At 44.0% G+C, this 22,160-nt stretch overlaps 1 long non-coding RNA gene across 2 annotated transcripts in view; it reads right to left on the reverse strand.

The window, feature by feature from the left end:
- The window catches only part of LOC121015885 (uncharacterized), a 91,142-nt gene extending 84,344 nt beyond the window's left edge, over window positions 1–6,798 (reverse strand). For both annotated transcript variants that reach the window (XR_005784026.1, XR_005784027.1), the window contains exon 1: window positions 6,391–6,798. This is a non-coding gene — a long non-coding RNA (uncharacterized LOC121015885). The remainder of the gene's footprint in view (window positions 1–6,390) is intronic.
- Window positions 6,799–22,160: the final 15,362 nt, after the last annotated feature.

The raw sequence follows: 22,160 nt of genomic DNA on the forward strand, positions 1-22,160 counted from the left end.
AGAGAGAATCTCAAGTAGGTTCCACACTCAGCACAGAGCCCAAGGCGGGGCTCGATCCCATGACCCCGGGATCATGACCTGAGCCAAAATCAAGAGTTGGACGCTCAACCAACCCAGGTGCCCCTCAAAACCATTCTTAAAGATTAAATTTATTCATGTTTTTATATAGGCTTACTAAAGATAAACTTGTTTATTAAAATAAAAAAAAAGAATTCCCCACGATGACAACAATGGTGATGATGTTAATGATGATGAACATAGTAAAATGAATACAGCTACTCTTTATTGAGCCATTAGTATTGCCACAGCCTTGTGTCCCCAAATTCCTGGAAAACAAAAATTTCTGTGCATGATACATCTACAGATTCTCAGGCTCCAACCCAAGCACTCTCAAAATTCTTAGAGGATAAATGCGGGAAGTTGGGGGACAGACCACTGTGCTATGCTATGGGCTGAGTACTTTTCACACATTATCACATTTGATCCCAGCAACAATGTCAAGATGCAAATTCCATTATGTAGCCCATCATACAGATGAGAAGGCTAAGGCAGAGAGAAGTGAAGTGAGTTGCTTAGGGCTGCTAGCTTTGACACGCTTGTCCTTAGGTACAGTCTCTTGAATTCTAGGTCTGATGTTGCACCCCAAACAGAAGGGGTTAGCCGGCTTCCAGGGAAGCTGAAATGAAATTCTCCACAACTCGGTGTTCCTGTATATGGCAGGGACTATTCCAGCTTGGCCTTTTGCCCTATCCTTCCTGGATCCTGAAGGATTCACTCCCAAGCTTTTCTTTGCTCTCTACCATCTCAAGTCTTCCCCTCTCTACTGGCTTCCTCCTCTCCACCTTGAGTCCAAAGGGTAAGATTTCTTTCTTTTTTTTTAAATTTATTTATACTTCAATTAGTTGATATACAGTACAATATTGGTTTCAGGAGTAGAATTCAGTGATTCATCACTTGCATATAACACCCAGGGCTCATCCCACAAGTGCCCTCCTTAATGCCCACTGCCCACCTAGCCCATCCCCCACCTACCTCCCTCCATCATCCCTTGGTTTGTACTCTATTATGAAGAGTCTCTTGGGACGCCTGGGTGGCTCAGTTGGTTGAGCGTCCGACTTCAGCTCAGGTCACGATCTCACGGTTCGTGAGTTCAGGCCCTGTGTCGGGCTCTGTGCTGACGGCTCAGAGCCTGGAGCCTGCTTTGGATTCTGTGTCTCCCTCTCTCTGCCCCCTTTCCCCTCCCACCCTCACGCGTGCGCGCGCTCTCTCTCTCGCTCTCTCTCTCTCTCTCTCTCTCTCTCAAAAATAAATTTAAAAGAAAGAAAGAAAGAAAAAGAAAATGCTGTCTATGTGTCCCTCTAACAGTCTCCCCCGTGTTTACCTTAATGCATATGGCATCATTAATGAAACCAACAGCGTCCTGCTCTGTAAGTCATCTTGATGATACATTTTGTACACATTTGTGGTTTTTTTTCCTGGATAAAATTTATGGAAGTGGAATGTTTGGGCTAAAAATGTGCCAGGTTTTAACACCAAATTCTCCTTCAAAAAGATAATGACTACAGGGGCGCCTGGGTGGCTCAGTCGGTTGAGCGTCCGACTTCGGCTCAGGTCATGATCTCGCAGTTCATGAGTTCAAGCCCTGCGTCAGGCTCTGGGCTGATGGCTCAGAGCCTGGAGCCTGCTTCGGAATCTGTGTCTCCCTCTCTCTCTGCCCCTCCCCCACTCATGCTCTGTCTCTCTCTCTCTCTCTTTCAAAAATAAATAAAAACATAAATAAAAAAGTAAATAAATAAATAAAAAAGAGTCTCTTGTGGTTTGTTCCCCTCTCTTTTACAAGAGGAAGACTTCAAAGAGCTTGCACTTCTGGAGGGGAGATATGACTTGCAAATATGGCAGCCTATAATGAGTGCCACCGATGAGGAACAAGACAACAAGGCCATGGAACTTTGGAAGGGGAACATTAAGTCCTGCCTGGATTATCAGACATGGTGTCGCGTGGACCAATTCGCATGGGTTAGCTGTGGGATATTGGTAGTTTTCCACTGGCAGAGGCGGTGCGGAGTCACCAAGAAAATATTCTGCCCCTTTCCTCCGCTCTGCAAATTGGATCTCTGTAACATAGACCAAGTGGGGGAAAATAAATCTTAGTCCCAGCAATGGTTTAGCAGTCTAAATCATTGGTTTCAAAATAGGACCAAATTCCAACCAGCTGGTAGTGATTTTCAAATCCTGACCTCTGCAGAAAGGGGTGAAAAACTCACCGGAAAGGCCTTATGTCCAGGGCACCAGGCCCCTCTTCCCTCACGGGGTGACACGAATGCTTTGGGGCGTTTTACTTTTATTTTTAATTTTGTTAGTAACTGCAAGCCACATTGTTCCGGTATTTTGAATGCAGCATTTATAAGTTGAAAATAGAAGGAGGGTACAGAATGTGCCACATTTTCTAGCTCATTGTTCCATGTCCATATTAAACACACACACACACACACACACACACACACACACACACACACACACTTTAAAAAGCAAAATTCTGCATTCTTCAAGGTAGCAGCTGTAACAGTACAGCAATTTACAATGATGGGTAAATATGAAGCTCGTCGCCACCTGGTCTGTCTCATTCATCTCTGCTGCCACATGGGATAGCCCTCTGAGTCCTCATCACTTCTATCCTTTCACAGTTCCTAGATAAGAATACATGACCACGTGCCATTCACCACCTGTTATGGGCTGACCTCTGTCCCCCCAAAAGATAGAGTGAACCCCTGACTCCTATTATCTGTGAACATGGTCTTATTTGGAGATGGGGGTCTTTGCTGATTTGGTCAAGTTAAGATGAGGATATTAGGTTGGGGAGCAACCTAATGAGAAGATGGCCAAGGGAAAGATACAGAGACACAGGGAGAATGTCATGTGAAAATAAAGGCAGAGGTTGACCCTGTATGTCTACAACTCAAGGAATGTCAAGGACTGGTGACCATCACCAGAAGCTAGGAGAAAGTCATGGGCCAGACTCTCCCTCAGAGCCCCCAGATCAAGGCTTCCAGCACTCTGATTCTGGACTTCTGGGCTCCAGAACTAGGAGAGAATAAATTTCTGTTGCCTTAAGCCACCCAGTTTGTAGTACTCTATTAAAGGCAGGCCTAGGGAACTGATACACCATCTCTACGAAGACCGCCCACAAAAGGACTCTCTGTAACATTACAAAACCACTTAATCTGACAACTGTTAGAAATGTGAAAAAGATCATCACATGACAGAGGGTGTGAGATCTTACAGAGTGGGTCACTAGTCTGCTTTGATGGGGAAAAACAAGGCTGATCACAGAGAAGTTTGGTTCATCTGCAGAAGGAAACCTAAGAAATGGTCTGATCCAGGAGTGTGCCAACAATGGCCTACAGGCTCAAATCAGCCCGTGGCCTATCACTGTATAGGCCCTGAGCAAAGAAAGGTTTTAACAATTTTTTTTTAATTATAACTTTTAAAGTAGGCTTCATGCGTAGTAGCTCAAAGCCCAACATGAGCCTTGAACTCACAACCTTGAGATCAAGACCTGAGCCGAGATCAAGAGTCGGATGCTTAACTGACTGAGCCACCCAGGTGCCCCTGGATTTTACATTTTTAAAGAGCTCTTGACTGTGGGCCCATCTCTCTTTTCCTTCCATCCAACGGAGGTCTCCAAATGGACGGAGAAGCCACTAGATGGAAAGATTCTTTGTCTCCAAAAGACTTGTGGTGTAGACCAGTGCTCAGGTCACATTCTACTGTGATGTAAGAAGTACGTCTTAACTGTGTGCAGCCACTGCGATGTTCGTTTTACAAGGGTGAGGGCCCTGTGTCATTGCTGTGGTCCCATCCTAACAAACACTCTTATGCTCCAAGACTGACGCTAACTAACTTAAAAGAACATTCAACTGAGACCGCATGTGGCCCACAGAGCCCAAGATACTACCTGACCCCTTACAGAAAAAGTAGGCCAACTCTTGGTCTAGTCCAGTGATATCTAGTATATTGTTAAATTTTTAGCGTGGGACATTTATTTTTATTTTTATTTTTTACACTAGATAAAGCAGATAGAAAATCAAAGATGATGTGAATGAAGGAGGGCCCACTGTCTTGAGTTCCATCTCCCCGTGACCTGATGGAACCCTGGGTTCCAGCGAAAACTCGCTATAGTGATATTGGCAACCATCGATCAAGCACTTACAGTGTTTCAGCAGTACTGTGCTGAACACTCCACATACACTCTTGAATTTAATCTTCAAAATAATCATGAGAAGTGTGCTGTTATTATCTCCATCTTTATACATGAGGGAAGTGGAGCTTAGAGAAATTAAATAAGTTAATTGCCCTATATTTACATCTGGTTAATGGCAAAGACAACTCATATTGATGTCCCTCTGGCTCTGAAACCCGCATTCTTAACTATGCTACGTTGCTCTCCCCAAACGAAGCTGCTTTTATCTGTGTCCACCTCTTCACGGACGGCCCTTGGTCCAGGAAGGTGAAAGGTATGTCCAAGGTCACAGGTAGTTGGTCATACGCTTGGGTCTTGCGTCTAGGCCTCCTAAGCCTTGACATGGCACTGCTTCTGCTGTCCCTGCAGACTTGCTCATCCTGACTTCATGTGGGCTGATAGGGACATTGACCAGAACAGCTCTGGGATAGAAAGGGGACCAGGTGTAAATGCCAGAGTCCCCCACGTTCTCTTTCTCAAGCTCATCAGTTTGATGGGCTAGAGAATGACGTTTATGCAACGTGGGGACTGGTGAACCATCGTCTCCCCCTCCGTTTCCCCCTCTTGTCTCTGCTCACAGGAGCGGCACCTCCTTCAGCAAGAGCCAGCACAGGACTTGCCTCTTAGGAGAGGCCCGGTGCGTGTTCTGTTCTCCGGCAGCCGCCAGCAGTGGTCGACCAGGCACGTTCCTCACACCGACTTAGCCAGCCTTTCCCTGCCTCCGTTCCCTCTCCCCCTCTCCCCGCTTCACTCTCTTATCCTCTGGACTGGAAGCATGGAACTGTCTTCCAGAATCTCAAGAATCCGTCTCTCCACACCAAGAATCTCAGAACTGCCTTGACTGAGGTCAGCTGACTCCTTCTTAACCCAGCCCTTAGGATCATTTCTAGCCACATCTTACCCAGAGGGCTGCATTTCCAGGAGACTCAGCCCAGCCTCCCACCTGGGAATAGTAGCTCCTTTCCCTGTGAAATACTAGGTGTGGTTTCACCTTCTCTGCATGGGATGTACTGTGTATACCAGTGGCATCAATGCAATTACGGTCACCAATGGCTTTGAGAGACAGAGCTTTGTAGAAGTGGTAATACTAATAGCATAATGAATTCACCAAGCACTTTATATAGGTAGGACCTTGTAGGGAGGTGCTGCTATCATCTCCTTGTTGTATGTGGGGAAACTGAGGCACAGAATGGTTAGGTGGCTTGTCCAAGGACACAGTCAGGAGACCATGCAGCCAGATTTTGGACTTGTGGAGCCTGGCTATCAAGTCTGTGGTCTTTATTGCTTCTCTACACTACCTTGCGTAAAGACAGCAGTCACCTTTGTTGACTGCCTGCTGTATGCGGTGGGAAATTACTGGGAGAAATTTGCCTGTATGTTTTCCCTGGTAACCCCCGTGTTTCCCCCCCGTTAGGCAGTGCAGCTGTCTGTCTTTAGTGCTTTAGGGAAGGGAAAACCAGTAAAATGTAGGTAACAGAGGAGCCACAGGTTTAGCTTTTGAGTCCCAAGTCCCAGGCTCCAGACAGAAACTAAAGATTTGGGAGATGGGAGATCTCAGAAACTCCTTCTCCAGAGTAGATTCAAACCTGGGGACTATTCAAATTTGGGGAGATGGAGGGTCACAGAAGCCAAGAAAGCCAATATGATGGAGGGTGGGGTCCCCGGGAGGGAGCCCCGAGCACCGCCCACTTGCCCTGAAACCCAGGGTCCCCTAAGGAGACCAGCCACAGAGCACCCAGACAGGACCTTGTGTTTGAGTAAGGACATCCGGACTGACAGAGGACGTGCCTCCACGCCTACGCCAAATCGGGGCTCAACACAGGAACTAAGCAGATTCACAGAAAAATAAGGAACGCAGCCGAACTTGGGTCCACATGTACCTACCACACACGCATTGTCTGTCACCTGCTGCAGTGACCCCCGCAGAGTCATTTTTTTATTGTGGAAAAAGTACATGCCCAGGGGACGCAGCCCATAAGCAGAGGGGGAAAAAAATCACACTGGGAGAAAAGGGGAAAGTGAACCACGAAGGGAACAGAAAGCAGTCAGTGCAGGTTGAGTCTATAAGCACGGAGTTACAGCCGTCCCCGGAAAGCACATTTTCTCTTTAGCCTCCAGGGAAAGTGTGCCTGTCGTCATGATATACTCACGGTTTGTCTGGCGGACCAGTCATTCCCTTGATCCTTTTCCCCGCAGCTCTAGCTGGGGGCCGGACACCGTGACGACGTGGCCAGGCTCCACAGAGGAGTTAATTCCACCGCGTCGTGGAGGCTAAAACACTGCCTGCGGATCAGGGTTCCATCCTGGAAGCTATGCTTCGTGACAAATATGTTATGAATGACTGCTCATAAAACCGTGCCAATATGCATGCTATCAGCGCATTCAATTATTTTAACCTGCTGTGAACTCGCCTGTGATAAATCATGGGAAAACTAAAGAGATCTATCTTTAGGCGCTGCACTGTGTCACTAGCTCAACTCATTCTCAGCTCTAAAAATACAATTTATATCATCGGATTCCTGAAATTCTTTCAGTGCTTACATTCTGATTTAAGTGGCATTAAAGCTAGGGCAATTAAGCTGAGAAGTCCAAGGCTACTGACCAATGTCCCCCCGGGGCGTGAGCTATCAGATGTGTTTGTCAGACTCGCAACAAGGGTGCAATTAGAAGGCAGGTTCTGGGGCTTCTCAGCCTAAGAGAAGTGGGTCTTTCGGGGAAAGTGTGGACGAGACATTGGGGGGGACTCATCTAGAGAAAGGTGATCAGAACATTTAATGTCCAGTTTGGAATGTTTTGGGAATGATGGTGGTGCGGGGGGAAACCGTCAAAATTAATGCTGGACTCAGGCATAAACCAGGACTGGTTTTGTTCATATGTGCATGGATCCTAAGCACGGCCGAGTAATGGAGGGAAAGACTGTACCTCCTTCATGTTGAAAGGCAGCTTCCTGCGGCACCTGGGTGGCTCATTCGGTTAACTGTCCTACTCTTTTTTTTTTTTTTTTTAAAAAAAATTTTTTTTTTTTTTTTAGAGGGGGGGAGAGAGAGAGAGAGAGAGAGAGAGAGAGAGAGAGAGAGAGAGAGAGAGAGAATGAGTGAGGGAGGGGCAGAGAGATAGACAGAGACAGAATCCGAAAAGCAGGATCTAGGCTCTGAGCTGTCAGCATGGAGCCCGATGCAGGGCTTGAACTCACGAACTGTGAGATCATGACCTGAGTTGAAGTTGGACACTTGAGGGGCGCCTGGGTGGCGCAGTCGGTTAAGCGTCCGACTTCAGCCAGGTCACGATCTCGCGGTCCGTGAGTTCGAGCCCCGCGTCAGGCTCTGGGCTGATGGCTCAGAGCCTGGAGCCTGTTTCCGATTCTGTGTCTCCCTCTCTCTCTGCCCCGCCCCATTCATGCTCTGTCTCTCTCTGTCCCCCAAAAAATAAATAAAAGTTGAAAAAAAAAATTAAAAAAAAAAAAAAAAGAAGTTGGACACTTGACCAACTGAGCCACCCAGACTCTCCTTTTTTTAAATTTTAATTTATTTATATTTAGAGAGAGGGAGAGACAGCAGGAAAGGTACAGGGAGAGAGGACAGAGAGAGAATACCAAGCAGGCTCCAGGCTGTCAATGCAGAGCCTGATTCGGGGCTTGAACTCACAAACTGTGAGATTGTGACCTGAGCCAAAATCAGGAGTCAGATGCTTAACTGACCCAGGACCCCTAAATGTGTTGCTTTGAGAAATAGACAGTTATGAAATTTGGGACCTAAAGTAGAAAATTCCTTGCTAGAAAAAAGGACCACCAATTGTTCTGGTTTCTTTTCTTCTACCAGTAAAATGAGGCAGCTGGATTCCAACTGGGGTGCTCAGCCCAGGCTGTATATTAGAATCACCTGGAGAACCATAAAAGCATACCAACGTCCTAGCCCAGCCTGGGAGATTTTACTTAGTCTTGGGCAGGGGTCCCCAGGTGATCGTGATGTGAACTGGACTGAACACTGTGCGACTGGTCCGTTTCTGAGTCTCCAACAACTTTTATCCGGCTGACTCCGTGATGCTCTGAGCTTTGGGGAACATGGAACAGAAGGAGCAAGAGTAAGCCATTACCATTGGGACTGGCGTGCTATGGTTGGTATTACTCTGATACAACATTTCCTAGGATGCTTCGTGCAGGTTTTCTACCCCTGTCTGGGGGACAAACCAGTAGTTAAACGTTTGATGCCATGTACTGGCCATGGTCAGATTTTGAAACAGATGAGCCTTTCGAGGTCAAACACACGCACTCCACTGACACACATCTCACGTAATGCTTCGCGATACTGCCTGCGATAGAAGTGACTTGAGAAACAATGATGGACGTAAAAACACTATTAGTGAGAGAAGTCCTTCTCACTAGTCATGCTACAGGGATTTCTGGATTTGATTACCCGCTTTTCGATGGCTTGGCGATTTGACTGATATTTAATGCTTTCTCATTTTTCCTGATAGGGACCGCTGAGCACGTTATGTTCTTTCTCCCAGTTGGCAACTCAACAAAGGCCAGCAATAAAAACCTCCACTTGTGTAATAAACTGTTGTACAATCTACTGCTCATGAACAAGGCCCGTGAAGATGTGCAACCTTTCTGCACGTTAAACACAAAACAGATGGAGGGTTGAAAATAACTCTCCTCCTCGGGGGAGGGGAAAGTCAAAGAGGAGACAGCAAGACTCATAGCGTCCTGAGTTACTGAGCCAGGGGCTGAACTTTTCTGTTCCAGGCTGTCAGGGGAAGCTCACATTCTTTCAGAGATGCTACGTGCCTCAGGGGCCAGGGAAGTCGGGGAATAAAGAAATGGTGTGTCTGGTGGCCGAGAGTCAAGCAGGCTGACCTGGTGCTCGCTAGCCAGGGAAACAAGGCAAGTCATGGGGCCCTCTGAGCCTGCTTTGTAAACCTCATGTTTAAAAGGGTGATAACTGAGGCACCTGGGTGGCTCAGTCGGTTAAAGGTCTGACTGCAGCTCAGGTCATGATCTCATGGTTCATGAGTTCGAGCCCCATGTTGGGCTCCGTGCTGACAGCTCAGAGCCTGGAGCCTGCTTCAGATTCTGTGTCTCCCTCTCTCTCTCTGCCCCTCCCCTGCTTGTGCGCGCGCTCTCTCTGTCTCTCAAAAATAAATAAACATTAAAAAAATAAAAAGGTGGTAACTTTGAGCCCTATTCCCCAAGCACAACAGAGATACAGTAGCTAGAAATACAAAAACTTCTGTGTTTTTGCTAATGTAGTCTTAAATTTGCTTTTGTTTACTGTTTTTTTTGTGTATATATATAATTTGTACATATGTAACATATAATAATTTATACATATATAATATATATATATAATTGATGGGATAAAAGAAATGATAGAGCCTAGAACTTATTAATGATGTAGGTACACATGTATGTGTGTGTTAATCCGTGTCTATTTATTTTCCTCTACTCCGCCCTGTTTTAGGGCGAAAGTAGTAGAAACACATACATAACACATATATAAAAATATAACGGAGCCACCTTCCATTCGTATCCTACCCTGCCATGCCTACCCTCTGGAAAAGTGTGGGGTCTGCATTGTAGGCATTCAGTGTTTGATACTGATAAAATGTGATGAAATCCACAGAAGGTTTTCCCTAACATACAGAGTCTTGGGAAGCGCTGGAGGAGATATCTGCTAAAGAAGTAAGATCTGGGAGAAAGAGCAGACTTCTAACTGGTTTCCTGGATCAGGATCCAGTCAGGAAAACAGAAACCACACTAGCAACTTCAAACAGACGGGGTTTAGTACACAAACTGATTACTTGGGTGTGGAATATTGAAAGAATAGAAGACCCCTGGGGAGACAGCTACTGCTTTGGAGCCAATGGGACACAAGAAAGGAGATGTCAGCCGCTGAGGCAAAGGTGCTCAGACCTCTGAGAAAGGGGCCCAGTGGCTGCTGCTGGTCCCTAAAGAGGCAAACGAAGGTTCTGGAAAGACTCTGCCAGAGCAACCCTGACAAGGTCAGCATGAAGCTCCCTTCTTGTCCTCCAGAGTCATTCTCTCTCCGGCACCACCTGTTGGCAGGACTCAACCAGACAGACAGATGTCAGCTGGGGAGGAGAGCAGGGTACAGGAGGACCTGCTGTCAGTGGAGACAACAGGGTCCCAGCCGGGTCCTGGGTGGAGACCCCCATGAGGTAGAACGGTGGGTGGGCAAAACCCATGAGAAATGACCAGAACGGGAGGAAAAGGAGAATTCCTGGCTCTGTGGCCAGGTTCCCCCAGCAATGAGAAAAGAGTGAGCAAGAAGCCAGACAGAATGTTCCAGAAAAACAGACCACATCACTGCCCAAAGAGACTGATTCTTTAACAGGAGTACACGAAATGGGAGAGAGAGAGCAAAGATAACAGAGCAAGTGGTAACACTTTGCCTACAATTTGCATAGCACGGGGGGGGGGGGGGGGGGGGGGGCGGCCGGGGGGGTGCTCGGCGGGCATTAGCTGCCTCGCACCAGTCAGCCCAAGGACTGCATGTGCCATATCCATAAGTGGCTTTAATCAAAGGGACCACCTTATGAAGTCCCTGGGCAGCATCCATACACATCCTGATTCTCCTTTGCTTTGCAAGTGCTGTGTTCTCTACGTGGAGTGTTCCCGTCCTCTCTGTCCAGCAAATGCTGGAGTTGTGTTTTCAGTCGAGTATAGGGCATAAAGTCAGCAAGTAAGAAAAAAATCCCAGACAGGCGAAACTGCCTTGAAAAGTTTCTTCAACCTCCTGTTAAACAGTCATATACCCTCTAGTCTTAAGACTGGCAATGCCAGGGGTGCCTGGGTGGCTCAGTTGGTTAAGTGTCTACCTCTCGATTTCAGCTCAGATCATGATCTCATGGTTCATGAGTTTGAGCCTCACACAGGCAGAGTCTGCTTGGGATTCTATCTCTCCCTCTCTCTCTGCCCCTCCTCTGTTTGTGTGTGTGCTCTGTCTCTCTATCTCAAAATAAATAAGTAAACTTTTAAAGAAAGGACTGGCGATGCCAGTTGCCCAACAACCCCAATCACTTTTGTTGGGCCCTGATGACATGGTTGACCTACAATCACGGGACATGTTGGGCCAAACACTGGCATTTTAAAACTCTGGAATCATCTTCAAGACTGCAACATGCCTATGCTGCTGTCTGGCAAGCATTCTCTGAGTGCTGTGGCCATCAACTCACTTGCTACACTCATCTGGTCTTTCTCCTCTTCCCTCGTGACACCACTCCACCGGCCCCCTCTGCTGGGGCTCCCCTGGTGGGACGCATGTAGATCAAGTACCTCTTTACTGTCCTCACAATGAATTCTACTCATTGGTCAAGACTTGGTGGCTCATTGAAAAGGATTCACAGCAACACGTGATTGAAGGCACTCTAGAAAAGCACAGATACAAACAATGCATTAAAAAGCCAAGTTCAAGTACCACAAGGCTCTCACCAGCTCTGTGTCTTTGCAGAAGCCACCTACACTCTTTGAACCTTAGATTCTTTGTTGAAGGAATGGCTCCCCAGTCCACAGGACGGTGTGGAAATCAAATAAGAAATGGTATACTATAAGCACTTTGAAAATTATGAACATTTTACAAATATAAGAAAGATTTTTTAATGTTTATTTATCTTGAGAGAGCACGGGAGGGGCAGAGAGAGGGGGAGACAGAGAATCCTAAACAGGCCCTGTGCTGTCAGTGTGTAGCGAGGCTCAATCCCACAAACTGTGAGATCATGACCTGAGCCAAAACCAAGAGTTGGATGCTCAACCAACTGAGCCATCCAGGTGCCCCCAAATACAAGATATACTTTAAAGCCTTTTCTTTATCTACCTGCCACAAAAGATTCTTTATATTATCACTAATCCATAAACATGGGGCTTATCTAAAAACATGCCTACCTCTCTGGTGTGCGTGAACAGAAATAAGCCAAACTGAGAGATTACCTATAGCATGATTCCACTCATATGACATTCTGGAAAAGGTAACACTGAAGGGATGGAAAACCCTATACCAATGGTTGCCAGCACCTTGGAGAAGGGAGAGTAGCTGATTACAAAGAGGATAAAGAGGAGGATTTTTCAAATTTGTCTATTTTTTATTAAGAAATTTTTAAGTTTATTTACTTTGACAGAGAAACAGAGAGAGCATGAGCGGATGCGGGGCAGAGAAGGAGAGAGAAAGACAGAGTCCCAAGTAGACTCTGGGCTGTCAGTGCAGAGCCCAATGTGGGGCTCAAACTCATGAACCATGAGATCATGACCTGAGCCGAAACCAAGAGGATGCTTAACCGACTGAGCCACCAGGTGCCCCTAAGGGGAATTTTTAAGGTGGTGGAACCATTATGTATGGTACTGGAGAGGGAAGTAAATGACACTATGCATTGGTCAAAACCCATTAAACTTTACAGTACAGAAACTGAATTTGAATGTAGGCAAGGTAAGATAAAATAATAAAGACAAAACACAGCAACCAGGAACCAGAGAACCCCGGGATGGAATGCAGACCACGACAAAAAAAAAAAAAAAAAAAAAAAAAAAAAAAAATCTAACTGTATTACAAATGCATGGCATAACTTCACTGATCAGGGTGGGGCGGGGGACGAGGGAGGAGTTGACATAAGTCACCTTGGAAAACAGTATTTTGGTTGAAAACCTGAAGGCTAAAGACAAAAGCAACTGTACATAAACACTGCACTCCAGCTGATAATGTTGTCTCTCACTGGAGAAGTGGTTAATAATTCTGAAACTGTGTCCCACGTATCCTGGGCTGGACTCATAAATTAAGGGGTGGAGGATGAATAGGGCCAGTCTTCCCACGGTTGGGGAGGCAGGTTTTAAGAAAGGGGGAAGGGCAAGCAGAAATGAAGCAGGTTGTACGGGATTAGAGTTGGAGATGCCGCTGTGGACTCAAGTTTAGCTCCATATAGATGCAGACAGATACATACAGAAATGATTATAGGCACATCTATCACCCTATGGTTATAAACACATCTGTAATCTATGCCATCCTTCCTCAAAGTCTGCAACCCAAAGTCTATGCACAGGTTACTACACGTACACGGATTTCTTAGGTCTGTGCACTGAGAAAGCCTAGAAGCAGTGATACCCTAGCAGCTCTGAGCACACCAAGTGCCCAGATCTGTTATTATTCTCCAACTGAGGAACCAGAGCTCGTTGGGAAACAGTTGATCCTGGGGCATCTTGTAGAATTAATTCTGGAGCATCTTATAGAGCTGGAAAATAAGGGAAAACAAAACAAAAAACAGAAACAAAAAAAGGGTGGGAACGTGTCATAGGGATATAGGAGCCAACCTGAAAAAGTACTCAAAGAGTGAAGCTGGAACAATTTAAGCAAGAAAATAAATAATTTAATATTTGATTATAATCCTCAAATAAAATAGATATTCATGAGTTCATGCTGATCTACTTAAGGAGGGAAGGGAAGGGGGGGAACAGGAGAGAAGGGGAGGGAAGGAGGAAACATATCTTCCCTGCAGAAGAATTATCTATGATTTATAGATACCTCTTCAGGAGGTATGCTTCCAAACAGTGGCATAAGCAGAAGCAAAGGGGTGAGTAATGTAACTTATCAGCAGAGAAACCAGGCAAACATGACCTTGGCTGGATGATCAAAGTTAACATGACCAGTGTTAAGTCACGTTGATAGCACACACTGCTGATAAGATAAGATATGAAGGGCGCTTGACTTCTATGGCATCCTTCCTCAAAGTCTGCAACCCCAGTCCAGCTGTGAGGGGAAAAAAACCCACAAACTCAAGCCGAGGAAAATTCTGCAAAATATCTGATCAGTACTCCTTAAAACTATCAAGGTCATAAAACACAAGGAAAAATGAAGAAATGATCAGAGATGAGAGGAGACTGAGGAGGCTTCATGACTAAAGGTAGTGTGGTATCCTGGAGCAGAAAAAGGACGCTTGTGGAAAATCTAGTGAAATCTGAATAAAATCTGGAGTGTAGTTCACATTAATGTACAGGGTTGGTTTCTTGGTTATGATAAACGTTCCATGGCAACAGAAGATGTTAACAGCAAGGAAAACTGGGTGAGGGGTATCTGGGAACTCTCTGTACTGTCTTGCAACTTTTCTATAAATCTAAAACTATCCAAAATAAAACATGTATTAAAACGCCATTTACAAAATACTTCAAAATGTGTAATACCTACCTAGAGATAAATTTAACAAAAGATGTATTAGATCTCTACCTGGAAAACGAAAACATACTGCCAAGAGATGTTAAAGATTGCCCAAATAACTAGAAAGATATGCTATGTTCATGGATCAGAAGACTCAATCCTGTTAACATGGCAGATCTTCCATACCTGATCTGGAGATCCAAGCAGGCTTTGGGTTTTTTGGTAGAAATTGAGAAGATCTTTCTAAAATTTATATGGACGGGCCAAGTAACTCAAAACAATTATGAAAAAAGAAACAAAACAAAACATAACAGAGCTGGGGCACTTACTCTACCTGACTTCAGAAGCTTTTTTTTTTTTAAGTTTTTATTTATTTTTGAGACAGAGACAGAGCATGAGCAGGGGAGGGGCAGAGAGAGAGAGGGAGACACAGAATCTGAAGCAAGCTCCAGGCTCTGAGCTGTCAGCACAGAGCCTGACGCGGGGCTTCAACTCACAGACTGTGAGATCATGACCTGAGCTGAAGTCGGATGCTTAACCGACTGAGCCACCCAGGCGCCCCAAGAAGATTTACTCTCAAGTGAGTATGATCAGGACTGTGGTACTGTAAAGGGAAAGACAAACAGACCACTGGAACAGGACAGACCCACCTAATGTACAATTAAATAATGTTTTACCAAAATGCTAAAGCAATTCAACGGGAAAAGGAAAGTTGCATCAGCAAATAATGTTGGATCTGGAATTTTATATGGTTAAAAAGAATCTCAATGCCTAGCTCACAATGTATCACAAATTAATTTGAGACAGATCACAGACGTAAAGGTAAGAACTGTAACCATAAAGCCTGTAGACAAAAACATAAGAGGAAGAATCTTCTTGACCTAGAGATAGAAAGATTTCTTAGAGAGAACACAGAACACACTAAACCATTAAAAAATGATAAATAGGACTTCACCAAAAATTTAAAACTTCGACTCATCAAAGAAACCATTAAGAAAATTAATGGAGAAGCTACAGATTGGAAGAATATATTCCCAACACATAGTTCATTAAGGGCTTGTATCCACAATATATAAAAACTTTTACAACTCAATAATAAAAGACATATAACCTAATAAAAATGAGCAAAAGATTTGAGCAGATACTGAGCAAAAGAAGACAGAAAAAAATGGACAGAAGTGCAAGAAAAGTCTCTCTTGTTACTGTTGGGGATTTGGAGAATGCCAAATGAAACCACAAGATTGTTCTATACCGCCCCATTCCCAAATGGCTGAAAGGAAACTGACTACACCCAGCACTGGGGAGAATTTGGGTTGACTGGAATTCCCATACATTCCTGGTGGGACAGTAAAATTGAAAATCTCTTTGAAAGCTGTCTGGAAGTTTAAAAAATATATCTCTAGCCTGTGAACCAGAAATCCCATTTGTAGGTACAGATGTCCTTGACTTACAATGATGGTTCAACTTTCCAAGGTGTCGACTTCCATCATAAGTTAAGGAAGAAAGAGCTGTATTTACTGACAGAAATGCAAACATATGTCCACAGAAAGTCTTGTGCAAAGCTATTCAGAGCAACTTTATTCATAGTAGCCCCAGACAGAAAATATTTTATCATCATCAGTCCAAGAATGAATACATCATACAATGGAATACCACTACTGAGGTATGTGGCAATCTGTATAAATCTGAAAGATACTGTACTGAGTGGAAAGCCAGACCAGTGGTTGCTTCTGGGGATGAATGCCCAGGAAGGGACACAGGGCTTTTCTGCATAAAATAAATACACTACACCATGATAGGGAACAGGATCACTCAGGTGTATACATTTCTCATAACATATTTAAATTATATACATTTTATTGTAAATTAATTATACCTCATCAAAAAAAAACGGACACAAATTATAAGTATACTACAAGAATGTAAAAAGAACATAAATTCAATGATATGTCAAAGATAATATAGTAAAAAAAAAAAAAAAAAAAAAAAAGAATAAAAAAAGAGGAAAAAAAATTAAAGGGGATAAATTGTCAAAATGGCACACATACAGAATTTGAAAATTGAGTAGAAATAACTCAAGTTGAAATATTTGAATACCCGATTACTAACTCAAAGGAAAGGACTGGAACAATGACAATGAGAACAGGTAGGTAAAGCAAAGATAATAAAGCATTTAGAAAGGTAATGATCAGTATGAGCTCATATACCACAGCTGCCCACAACCTAGACTTGGGGGTCACCAATAACTACAAGCCCTCCCTACTGTCACTTCTTGCATCCTACTTTGACCTTACTCAGGGCACCTGACACCCTGGCCTCCACCATTTTTCCACCTCACCAGGACATCCAGTTCAGGAGGACCTCTCACCCCTTTCATGTTCTATTTCTTTCTTACCCAGCTGAAAATCCATGGTGGATTAATACGGTTATTCCCTGTGGTGCATATTCCCTTGTACCTTTGACTCCCTTGACCTTCTCCTTATTCTTGCAGCTTCAGACCTCACCTCACTTCACTGAGATTATCCAAGCAGTTGGAAGAGGGTCTCTTCCAATTCCCATCCCAGTTTCTACTCACCTATCAGAGTCTGCATTCACATGTTCTGCTTTCCTGTCTGGTTCTACACAAGAGCTATCCATGCTCCCGTCTAAAGCCAATGCTTACACGTAGGCACCCATACTTAGATCTCATTCCCTATTACCCAACCTGGGAGCCTCGTTCCAGCAGTCCAAGCTTCTCTCATTCATCCTTAGCCTCGTATCGTTTCTGTCAGTATACTGAATGCCGCTATTTCTTAAAAACACAAAACCAAAATCTTCCCTCGATGTTACTTCACTCACCGGTTATTGCCCAATTTTCTTGTTCTTCTTTGCAGAAAAACTCTAACAAGTTGTGCATTCCCCATGTCTCCAATGTGTCTCCTCTCATTGTCTCAACTGTTTCTAATCAGATTTTGCCCCAATCACTGCAGAGAAAACTCCTAGCAAACCAGTCACTAGTCAACTCCAAAGTCACCAGTGAGCTCCACATTACTAACTCAAATGGTTCATAATCAGAGCTCCCTTTTCCGCCATGCCAACAATATTTTCAGTGATGGATCATTCCCTCCTTCTGTGATGCATTTTCTTCTCTCGGCTTCTAAGACATTACAGTCTGAGTGTCCTCTCCACCCAACCAATTGTTTCTTCTCAGTCTTTTATACCAGTTTGCATCTTCTGCCTTACTTTTTAATTTCAGCACATCCAGGATTCCCTTCGTGGTCCCCTTATCTTCTGTATCTCACTCAATTTCTTGGATATCTTACGTGGTCATCCCAACCATAACCAGAGCCACATCTCTTTCCAAAACTCCATCCTTGTGTATCCAACTATCCATTCACCCATTTTTTCCTCCCATGGGAATGTCGGATAAACATCTCACATTTGATATGTTCGAAACTGAATTCCTATACACTCCATTGTTCTAGTTGCTCAAGCTAAAAAACCTTCTAGTCATCCTTGACTTTCCCATTTCTCTCAAACTCTATAGGCAACCCAAGACTTTCCCTACTTTCAAAATATGTTCAGAATCTGACCCACCATATTTCTGGCTACTATCCTTAACTGAAACATGATCAACTCTTGCCTGGAATACCCTAATAGCTTCCTAACAGATTTTTATCTTCAACCTTGGTCTTGTACCCTCACGTGCAATCAAATCCATTCTAAAAACAATACCCAGTATGAATTCTTTAAAAATAAATCTCAGGGGGTGCCCTGGAGGCTCAGTCAGTTGAGCAACTGACTCTCGATCCTGGCTCAGGTCATGATTTCCCAGGCATGAGATCAAGCCCTGTGTCCGGCTCCATGCAGAGTGTGGAGCCTGCTTGGGATTCTCTCTCTCCCCCCCCCCCCCACCTCTGCCCCTCAAAATCAGTAAGCAAACATTTAAAAAATAAATAAAAATAAATCTCACATCAAGTCACTCCTCTGCAAATCCCAGAAATGGCTTCCCATTTCACTCAGAGTGAAAGCCAAAGCCTGAAGACCCCACGTATTCTGGCGCCCCTTTGCCTCTCTGATTCCGCCTTCTCCTGCCCTCTCCATCCCTCACCCCTTCCCAGCCACACCAGCATGTGTGCGGTTTCTCAGAGACGTTGGCACACGTCTGTACAACCTTGGACTAGCTCTTCCCTCTGCCTAGAGCTCCTGCCACCCCCACAGCCACGTGGCTAAACCTTATGCCTACTTACAGTTCTTTGTTCAAGTTCTTTGTTCACAATGAAACACGAGGCGAGTGTAACCTGACACAGAAATAACCACTGCGAACATGGCTACAATCAGGTGAGGATCAAGGGAAAATGACATGGGGGCCCCCAGAGACATCTGTTACATTGCCAAACGCCAAACTTGTTTTGAGGCTTTTAACTTCTTTCAGCTTCTATTCCCACCACTCTATTTAGGCAAAAGACACAGGAAACTTATAATAGAATACCATTTACAATTTTGTACCCATATGTTTTGAAAATTTAAAAGAAATTGATAATTTTCAAAATACATTCTCAAGTTAAGGATAATGAGAATTGTAAATTGAACTTAACTCATCCTTTGTTTCAGATTTAAAAAGAAAACCTTCCACCCACACAATTTTAATAAGAACTTATGAATTTTTAGGGGTACCTGGGTGGCTCAGTCGGTTAAGCATCTGACTTCGGCTCAGGCAGGCCATGATCTCGCGGTTCATGTGTTCAAGCCCTGCATCAGGCTCTGTGCTGACCGCTCAGAGCCTGGAGCCTGCTTCAGATTCTGTGTTACCCTCTCTCTCTGCCCCTTCCCTGCTCATGCTCTGTCTCTCAAAAATAAATGTTAAAAAATTAAAAAAAAAGAACTTATGAATTATTTTTCTCCTCTGTTTTTGGTAACAGACATACTAAGAGGAATGTTATTCTTTATTTCTAAACATCTATCTAAATGTTCAGTATCTTTCTGGATTTTTTAAAAGATTTTATTCTTTTTTAAAAATTTATTTTAACATTTATTTATTTTTGAGAGAGAGATAGAGTACGAGCAGGGGAGGGGCAGAGAGAGAGAGAGGGAGACACAGAATCTGAAGCAGGTTCCAGGCTCTGGGCTGTCAGTACAGAGCCCAAGGCAAGCTTTAAACTCACAAACCATGAGATCATGACCTGAGCAGAAGTCGGATGGATGCTTAACCAACTGGGCCACCCAGGTGCCCATTAAAGATTTTATTTTTAAGTAATCTCTACCCCCAACGTGGGGCTCAAACTCACAACCCTGAGACGAAGAGTTGCATGTTCTACTGACTGAACCAGCCAGTGTCTTTGTGGCTTTATGATTCATTAATGACCCCCTCCTCATTCTGAATCCCATTTTTGTACAATAGCAAAAATTTTAGGTAATCTTTATATAAGCACGTCAGGGTGTCAGAGATGAATAAGTATGTTTCAAAAAGTTCCTTCCCTTGCCATGTTCTACCTCCAGCCCCGCATCCAGGCTATATGGTCTTAGATGTGGTTAGGATAGTTTTATCCTAATGGTTTTAGGACATGTCAAACCATTTGCAGCCTTGTGAACAAATGAGTAAATGCTCAAATGATTTAATTCCAAAATCATTACTATTTTTAAAGTTTACTTATTTATTTTGAGAGAGAGCGAGACTACAAGTGTAGGAGGGGCAGAGAGAGAATCCCAAGCAGGCACTGTCAGCACAGAGCCTGACACAAGGACTAGATCCCACAAACCGTGAGATCATGACCTGAGCTGAGACCAAGAGTCAGACGCTTAACTGACTGAGCCACCCAGGTGCACCTGATTCCAAAATTACTGATGCTAACCTATGTGACAGACACTTACAGTTGTGTGGCTGTTTGTGTCGTTTCGGAGATCCTATTTTATTTTTCTGTATCTATTTCCCCTGCCTCAGCTACAAGTGCAATCCGGCTTTGCCATTTTCACCACCACCCCTCCCTCTTCCCTGACTCCTCTTCTTTTCTCTTACATTATCCGCAGCAGATGTGACCCAACATCCCTGTACACATGAGCCAAAATTCATATGGTTGAGGACTGGAAGTATGAAAGCGGGAGTTCAGGGGGAGGTGCGATGGGTAAGAACGGGCTGATGAGGTCAATGTCAACAGTGGAGAGGAATCTTGGAAGAGAAGTACCATTTCAAAGCAGCATTTCAAGAAGAAGAAATGACTCGAACCGAGGAAGTAAGAATCAAACAATAAAAAACAAACCAGATGTAGTAGAGACACTTATTTGGTGAGTTGACCGATTTGGCTGGAACAGACCCCGTAACCTGGTAAGTGAGATGTAGAATATAGAAAAGCATTAGCGACCACAACGACCACCACCACCACCATCATCCTTCCTAATCACTACTGCAATGGATTAAATGTTCATAATATATCAGGCACTGAGCTCAAATTGATTTCCAGATGGCTCGAGATATCGCCCCCCATTTAATCTCTACAAATGACTCTATGAGGTAGGTACTATCATTCTCCCATTTTACACAAGAGGAAATTGAAAACCAGAGAGATGAACTATCTTGAATAGACACAGGAAATAGGTGGGAAAGCTGGGGTGTGGACCGGGGTCACCCCCTGTATACTACTATAAGCCTCAATCACTTCATTGGCCTAACCCAATGGGGCTTGTGAGGAAGCTTTGCCACGAGTCCCACATTTTAATCGTTTTTCTGCTAGCTATTTATTGCTGCCCTCATATGAGTCCATAACTTTATATGGTCTTTTGTCAAGTGTGAGTCCCTCAGGAAATTATTTTAATTTTTTTTTATGTTTATTTTTACTTTGGAGAGAGAGAGACAGAGAGAGAGGAAGTAAGACAGAGCATGAGTGGGAGGGGCGGAGACAGAAAGAGAGAGAGAGAGAGAATGCAAAGCAGGCTCCGGGCTCCGAGATGTCAGCACAGAGCCCGACGCGGGGCTCGAACTCATGAATCATGAGATTCATTTGACCTGGGCCAAAGTCAGACACTTAGCCGACTGACCCACCCAGGTGCCCCAGTTCAAGAAACTGTTTAAAAAAAAAACAACAACTCATTCTGTTCTCTGCTCTCTCTCCACTGGTGCCTTCTTTATTTTTGTAAATTTTTAATTTTTTGAGATTGCCTCTAGCCTCTCTTCTCTTGGTAACCTGTCATTTCTGGGGCAGTGTGTCATGATTACTCAGCAGTTTCCTTCTGCATCTTATGACTATGAAGACTTCCCTACCTTTATTATTGTTATTGAGATATACCTCACATACCATAAAGTTCACCATTTTAAAGTGTCCAGTAAGTGTTTTCTAGTATGTCCATAGAGTGGTGCCATCACCACCACTGTGTGGTTCCAGAACACATCCAGAGAAAACTCTACCAATAGTAGATGTACTCTACTCCCCCTTCCCTTAGCCACTGGCAAGCACTAACACACTTTCCATTTCCATGCACCTGCCTACTTTAGAAATTTCACGTGCACAGAATCATACAATATATGGCATTTTGTGTCCGGCTACTTTTGATTTTTGAATTTCCTGGTTTCATTTTTAATCCTTCTCCTTTCTTACCCGTGGTTTTTTCCATTGATGGTTCCTTGCTTTAGAGAATCCTTTGCCGTATATTTATATAAGTATATATAAGTATATGTTTACCATATATATTTATAGAAGTAGATGGAAATAGGTATGCATTTACTTTCTCAAATGAATACAAAAATTGCATGAAAAAGAAATTCAGCAAGAGATTACATATGTTAACGTCTCTGC

Source organism: Herpailurus yagouaroundi, unplaced genomic scaffold (assembly GCF_014898765.1).
Source record: "Herpailurus yagouaroundi ecotype Mexico unplaced genomic scaffold, PumYag 208, whole genome shotgun sequence".
Taxonomy (NCBI): Eukaryota; Metazoa; Chordata; class Mammalia; order Carnivora; family Felidae; genus Herpailurus; species Herpailurus yagouaroundi.